This window comes from Apis dorsata, unplaced genomic scaffold (assembly GCF_000469605.1).
Source record: "Apis dorsata unplaced genomic scaffold, Apis dorsata 1.3 scaffold_139, whole genome shotgun sequence".
NCBI classification, from domain to species: domain Eukaryota; kingdom Metazoa; phylum Arthropoda; class Insecta; order Hymenoptera; family Apidae; genus Apis; species Apis dorsata.
Genome location: NW_006263431.1, coordinates 162,981 through 171,708, shown reverse-complemented (window position 1 = coordinate 171,708; position 8,728 = coordinate 162,981).

The window sequence follows — 8,728 nt, the reverse complement described above, 5'->3', positions numbered from 1 at the left end:
GGCGTGCTTTGTGGCTGAAACCGAGATAATCATCGGTCGTGGCTGGAGAGCACAGACGATACGTGCCACGGCTAACTAGTATCTAGCTAACTATATACATTTACTGTGTATGCAACCATTGTGACTTACAGGACAATGCAACACGAATTCGGTGCAGGTGCGAGAAATTTAATTATATTTATATTTCAAGAAACTTTTTAAGAAAAAAATTTTGATTTGAAATTATTTTTTATTCTGAATGTTGTTTTTATTAATGAAATTCTTAAATATTAAAAATAATATTTATAATTATATATACAATTTTCATTTATTTTATTAATATTTGAATGATGTTTGATAATTAGTTTTAAAAATCCAAATATTGGAGAATGACATAATCATAAATAATAGCTGAAGCGAAATTGAAAAAACGAAAACATGATTCATCCAAAAATATCTCTTTTTTGAAATAATAATCAATGCCGCATTGTTTATTCTAATTGGCTATTACTTTTAGCATATCTAGTCGATCTGACCAATAATAATAAACATCTATTTTATTATTATTATTATTATTAAAAAACAACATAGTTTCGAATATCCATAGGAATCTGAAATTTTTAAAATTGCTAATGCGGAATTAGAAAAATGAATCATATAATCGATAATTTCTGGAAAGGAATGATATATAATTTAAAAATTAATATTTGCTTTCAGTTTTTCAATTATAAATTTGCCATAATTATACAAAAAAATTTCAACATCAAATTTTTCAATAAAAATTCCATAGTAAATTAAAAAACTCTTGAACTCACAAAAATTCAATTCTTAAAAGGATCATTTTTTAAAGGATCACTTCGAGATCAACTATTTTTGAAAGACTATAAACAGGAGGACGTGAGCAAAACATGCAATGGCATACAATTGCACTGACTAACGGTGGAGACACGAAGAAAGAGGATGAATCAATGTCTTGCGAGAGTATAGTGGCGTCCCTGGTTCGAAACAAAACCATCAGGCCGCGTAACAGGTCGCAGGAGCGAGCTGCAACCGAGCACTTGGAAAGAACGCTCGGCCCCAGAAGAGAAACTGCAAGGGACAACCGTGATTCTCGTCGCGGTGCCCGCCGCTTCCGCGTTGATATCCTCTTTGCCACAACCGGGGACACGTGCAAAGCGCATTATACCTCCAGGACAAGTTGCTCGACCAACCTACCCGTTGCTTTTCCATTCTGCCGCGTTTTGTTTACATTCCATAAAGATCAGCTGTGAACTTGATATTTCTAGGTTGGTCTTGTATGGTAGCATTGTATAATTTCTGAAAGAATTTGGATATTAGATATTATAAATTAAATTTGTTTTTATTGTGAAAATAAAATTTATTTTTATTCATTTTGAAAGAATTGGTTAATTAGAATATCAAATTCATATTTATTTTTTAATCTAACCTAAATTTTTTCTTTAAGGATAATGATAATAATATTTTCTATATAAACACATATAGAAATAAAATATTGTTTAAATCTAGATTTGAAAACTTAACCTCAAAATCTTTAACATTCACTCATTGTGTTTACTTGTGAAGCATGTGACAGGCCAGACGCGAAATCGAACAGTCGGCAGACATAGAGAAGCGCAGATCAGATAGAGACGATCTCGATAGCAAGCGATCAATATCGGCGTGCAATGTTATTTCTCCAGGGTATCGTCGCCAGGCTCCTCTATATCGTCCTCAGCGTACTATTAATCGTCGGCTCTCTTTCTCTTCGTTCACCCACGCCAGGAGTCGGCCTCATTAAAGGTAGCTGGACACGAAGAAACGCGTGCCTTGCTCGAGGCTGCTTTATACATCGCGCGGAATTACGGCACAGAAAAGTGCGCACAAAGTCAGGACTCCATAGTTAAGGCGTTCCAATATTGAGTTACCGTAGCGGCATACTCTCAAACGAACTGGCGAATTTATGAGTGCAGAGATCTCTAGTTGTGGCTTGTTCACCAGCACCCTCTATCTTACAATCTGGAACCCTTAACGGTTGTCTCCATGTATGTTCTCTGTATATTGCTCGTACACTTTTTTTTTTACAAAAGTTAGTTGATAATCTGCATCCTATAATGAATTAATCAAGAGTGTTTGTTCGATTGTGAATTATGAACTTATTGATTTATTATGTTGATAATAAATTACATTAATTTTTGTTTTTTGTATGAAAAATATATTTTCTTCTAATGTTTTTTTATTTCTATTCTTTTTTTTCTTCTTTCACCAATTTTCTTATATGCTTGTTCAATTTTTTGTCGTGTACAAAATAATCGTTATTTCTTACCTCACATTCAGTTTCTAGTGCGCACGCGTACGAGTCACCGTCTGACAGAACAGTAGCGAACACTGCATCCAATTGCGAGGGATCCGCGCGAGGATGGTGCCGTAAGGACAAGCGGAGATCCAATCGAAGAGACCACAAATGGTAACAGCGAACTACGGCGACAAAAGATTCCGTGGCTCGATGAGTCTTCAAGGGATGCATGTTAAGGGTTAACACCGCGATCTCGGTCGCCTTTCGATCGTTATCCCATTTAGGGGAATCGGATCTCTGCACGCGCAGCTGCAACGATTTATCGTCTCGCCTTCCGCGTGCGTTTATTCTTTGTGAATACTTTAAGGAAGAAATCAAAAGATTTTTTATATGGTTCAAGAATTGTAGCAGCAAATTTGGTTTGACATCGAATCAATATTATTATCAAAACGAAATAGAAATTAGATTTTCTAACCTCTAAAGGAAGCGTAAAAAATTAAAAAAAATTTTATTTTAGAATTACTTTCTTTTTGTTTAAACAATTTATCAATAACATAAAAAATATACTAATCGAAAATGTTTTCATAACTACTTTTTCTTCGATTAATATACATCGAACAAAATGATCGTACCGACTTTTGTGCGCATATTGTATGTCATCTTCGCCTTTCGTTTCGAAACCGGCTGTCCGCAGCTGGTGCCTGCGTTTCCTAGTCGCATCATCCGCCTCATTATACTGCTGAATGGCTCGTCAGGAGAAACAGGCGTGCGTCGGTCGGTCATTTTTCAAGATCGTGGCAAAGAACTGGCCGCATACATCAGCCGCCATTGTCTCGCGGTGAGAGAACGTCGTCGCTTTCGATCTGTCCTAGTACTGTCGTCGCTTTCGATCTGTCCCAGTACTGTCGCCCCTAACGGCTACCAATGGTAATATATGGATGGAAAATTAGAATGGTTGGCAGCGCTGTTACGCGACGACGATCTTTCGTCTGTAGAACGCCAGTCTGCAGTCAAGTCGAGTCGTGACATGGCGATTTTAAGGCCGGATTACGTAACGGTGATTGCGTTCGCACGGGGGACGCTTTGTGGGTGTTATGAAATAGATATCATGTTCCACGGGCATTTGTATGCGCCAGTATGCCGAGCTACGACCGTTTTACTAGCCATTTTATCGCCCCCTTCTAACCAGCTATTTTCTTCGTGCTGTCCGAAGTAATCGACACCAAGTGTATATGTAGTTTTCGTTCAAAGCACGGAACGCGGTCGATGGTATTTGTGATTTTCAAGTACGATTGGAATGTGTCTATGTTTATGATTAGAAAAGTTGATAAATTCACGTATGCTCTCTTTTGATACTCTAGTTTTATTGATGAGGTGATGAGAATTGAATCAAAGAAACAAAAGTGCAACATGTTAGAGAATATTGTTGAACATTTTTTTTTTACGTTTGAATTCTGATTTCTTATGAAATTGAAAATTTTGAAAAGTAATAATTGTTAAATAAAAAATAAAAATAAAAAATATTGTAGTTTTGAATATTAGGTTAAAAAAAAATTAATAAGTATAAAAATTCTGTAAATATAGTACACAAAATTATAGCTTATGATTGATGAATTAACATTTTAATTAATAATTTAATTAATAATTTATTTGAAGAAAATTAATAATAATTATCTGAATTATTTATGTAAAATAAAAAATCTATTAATAACCAAAAAATATAATATATAATATTAATTATAAAATTTCCAGTAGTCTAATTATCATTTGTTGCTCTTTGATAATAATTGTCCTAAATATATATAAATTTTTATAAATCATAAGAAAATTTTGCAAAAGATAATAATAAATTGCTTTATAAAAATAAATCTTATATTTCCAAAAATTAATTACAAATTTAAAACATTAATATAAACTGGAACTTCATTACGTTTATTCACCGAAAATTCAATTGCATAAAGAACACATGAAATATCAACTTTGATATAAATCGTGCACGATACGTTTAATTGATTTCAAATTTTTTTTTTTAACTTTAATTTTTCCTTCTTGCATCGAATTATGCAGATGATTTTTTTTTAGAAAACGTGTTCATATTCGCGCTTTGAAGGACAGAGTACGAATTAGTTCCATATGATTGAATATCTTAAACGAAAAATTTAACTATCTTAATATTCGAAAACTTTATTTGCGTGTCACGGTACAATTATGGTCAGGTATTTAAAGATTATTCGAGATAATATTTAATTTGAGATATACGTGATTTGGTTTTATTATAGCTGAATGCTTTTAATTTTCTTGTATTTAAATAATGGTATAATATCGAAGTATGAATTGATTTTATCATACGATTTTATCATACTATAATATATAAATAATTAAAATATACGACGCAGTTAAACTTTTAAGAAAATAGCGAAATGTCAGTAGATTTCCTTTCTGCAGGTAGTGATTGTGGTTTCAAAAAATAATAAACAAGTTAAGCAATTAACATTTTTGTGAAATTCTAAAAATCGATTATTATTATATTATTATATAATAATTGACATAAATATTGTTATATATAAGTAACTATTAAAATTAATCCAGCATTATAGATATTAATTTTTTGTTTTATTTTCCAAATTGTTGAAAGGAAATTTCTAAAATTATGATTACATTGTATTGAATTTCAAATTTCAACAGAGATATATCATTACAATTGCTATACATTTATAATAATGATCAAGCTTGCTTAACTTTTTTTTATTCGTAAGATTATCAGATTGCATTTATAAGTTTCAAAACAGCAAAACCCAATAATTTACGAAAAAACAGTAATTGTTATTTTTTTTTCCTTCCTATAATTGAATGATTATGGATAAAAAAAATAACTGTTTTCTTCATCATAAAACATTAAAATCTTTTTATTTTATTTATAACACTATATGATTAAATATCGTATGCTTTCGTTTCAGGATATATATATGATTCAAATAGAAAGTTATACGAAAACTGCGCAGTAAAAATGACATAACGTACAACATAATCTAACTCGATTCGATGCATCAGAAAACAGAAACTTTAATGTTTTTTTCGTCGAGAATAAAAAAGATAACAATATAGACATGCGTTTCTCATGATGTAACCTTATTTGAAAAGTTCCATCCGGAATAAAGTATTCAGCGGATGACTTGCAAGATCTCGATCGAAACGAGTGTTAAGAATGGTCGATCGTGAAAAATCTTGGCTGTTAATCGTCGTGGCTCGCGCGAGCGCAAGCGTGGACGGTCATCGTTACCTTTCTCACGCTCGAAGCAAGCGGACAGCAAACCGAGAAAGTAGCGAGCAACCGTAATTTCTTATGCACGCAGCCACCGCTTACATCCTGCAGGCTGTCGCGTGTTATCTTCTTATTTCAGCACGGCAAGGTTCGTAAAGTGTCCGCTTTGACGTACACCACCATCGAGAGGAATCCGCGTGGAAAATGTAGCAAAATGTCGGAAGTAACGGTATGAAACGGAAATGTAGACCAATCTGAACGTTTCAATGTGTTTCAGTTCGACCAGTTGGTTTGTTTTCACTTTGATTGGATAAGGTACTGTTTGTGGATACATTAGTGTGTTTTATATTCCTTTATGACGTTTCCTTTTGATGTGGATTACCTTATGTTTTCTTTTACTTTTTTTGATGTTTTCTTTTTGTTAATAATTTTTTTGTCACTTGTTTTTAATTTTTCTCTATAATTTTTATTTTCATTGCGAAGTGACTATACGGATCATTTTTCTTTCATAATTCTCCATATTTTTTTGTGATAATTAAGAATATTATGTTCTGTTATAAATATTTGCAACATAACTATTCGAGAATTTCAGACATTAATTCAAATCAATTTACTTCGTCTATTACTCGCTATATTTATTTAAATGTTAAAATCCAATGCTTAGAAAGTTAAATTCCAACTTGATGTTTATCCTTTATAGCTATATTATTGACCACACACGCATTAACAATGTTTCTAATTGCTGTATTATAAAAATGTATTTCATAGAAAAATGCGCATAATTTACAAATTAAATGTATATGACAAAATTTATATGTTATTATGACCATCTGTTTCGAGTAACAAAAATGAATTTCTAAGACTATCGCCTTATTTATTAGGAAAATCAAAACGCGTCTTTAGAAATAAATTTATTAAATTAATCTCTGTTTGCAAGTTTAATTAACATTACTGGTTATATTTTCGAAAATTTTCAATCATTTGCTTACTTATAATATTCATTATTGATTATTATTATTAACAAATTTTTTGTTGTTAATTTTTTAAATATAATACGATTTCTTGAGAAGTATGATGAGAACAAACTTCTAACAGCGAATATATAGTTGAAAGATCAGTTGTCAAATCATAATTCAAATCTTCATCATTGCAAGTCTTGCATACATTTACAAACGACATTCGAATTTCTAGTGATATCATAGCTCATTCGAATTTTCACTCGATTCTAGTTAACCTTATATCATATTGCTTTTGCTTTAACATATTTATGCGTGCAGAAATTCATAAATCCTGACAGGATTATCGAGACTATATTGAAGCGTTAAGATTCGAAAGGAATATCGTTAAATCTATCGCGAATTAATATCGATTATTTATTTTCAATAGAGAAGTTGAAATAATGCATTTTAAAAATATATAAATTTTTATGAAATTTTAACAAAAGATGCATACATAAGAAATTATTATAATAATATTTCAATCTCATTATTATTAACTGCATACCATAAATATTGAAGTCTTATATATTCTATACTATATAACCTCTATCTCCATAACATGCAACGTATCTTTTTCGCAACTAAAAGGGATACTGTTCGAAAAAAGCGACACTTGCATTAGAGAAACTTATCTCCAATAAGAATCAAAGTAAGCATCGTGATCGCTGAGTCAGACAAACGAGAATTGCAATGTGAACAGGTTACACCGATCTTCTGAATGCAATTAGACGGTCGTAACATGCAACAACTTATATTAATCGAGCTAGCGTTAGTCACAGCGCAGATTGAACGGAATTTCACGGTTCTGTGCAGCCATAGCAATTTTCGCAAGCAGTACCAACGATCTCGAAATACTTTCATGTATGGTCGTCGTGCGATAAAAGAAAGATGAATATTATTATGAGATGACGAGAGAAGAAAAAAAGTTCAAAGGAATTTTTGTTCAGGTTAATTAATTGGACGTGCTCGATTAATTTTTCGTTAAGTTTGCACAAGCCGAATTTTATAACCTCACTTTTTTTATACGCGTTAATTAACGCAAGTTGTTATGGATCAAGTTGCACACGTCATGCACAATGTCGAATATAGATATATTATTAAATTAAACAACTCGCTAATATTTTATAAATCATAAATATTTATTAGGTTGAATAAAATCTGTTATAGATAAGTGTGTATATCGAACTGAGTTTTACGATAAAAATAAACAACTAGACACGACACATGAAATAGTACATAAATAGTTAGATTAGATTCGTTGCAAATATTCGAATATTCATGAATCATTTGATCGAAAAGTATTATGACTTCACAAATTATGAATATTGGAACAAATATTGATTGACTAAATAAACGTAATATTGAGAAATAATGCACGTCGCGTGCACGATGTGAATAATTCTTATAGTAAAAATATTTCAATTTCTAATAATAAAACGATACTTTCGCAAAAATAGAAATGTCCTCGTACTATCCTGCGAGATTTCTCACGAGGTATATACACACTACTATCAACAACCGTGGGCGTCCGCGATCGCAGCGCCGCGATCCTATGCTCCAATCCTCTCGACGGAAATTAGTTTTCGCGGTCCTCTTTCACATACCATCACACATGGCCACGCAAGTACAAGTAAATACGCACACACCTGTCGAGCGTAGCTTGATGTATGGGCTACATATCGACCGAGTGCGTGACCGTGCGTGACCGGGACTCGCGTGCACACCATCTCCGGAGCCGCGCGAGTGAGTTGTTCCTCTGCCGGCGGCGGGGACGAAAAATATGTTAACAAGAACTGTGGACGGCCGCATAGAGACTTCTAATTCCGACCTGATGTTCCCTTCTTCCACTCTCCCTTTCCTCTTTTTCCCTCTTCCTTTAATCCCTTCCCCTTTGATACCCTCTCTACCGGGTCACCATCGGCTGCGCTTACGCGATGAAGACGTTCGTCCAGGCAGCCGACAACGGTTCTCCGCTGCTCTCGAACCTCGATGGAACGCGCGTCTTCCGGCTTGAATTAATCACCGTGGAATCTCGATTATTTGAACCGGTCGCGCGCGTGCACGCGATCCAAAGTTTCCTTTTTTATTATTATTATTATTTTTCTTTTCTTCTTCCTCGATTCGCCAACGCGAAACATGCTCGATTTTTTCGTGTTTTTACCCCAGATTGAGCCGTCAAAATCGCGGTTAAGGAGA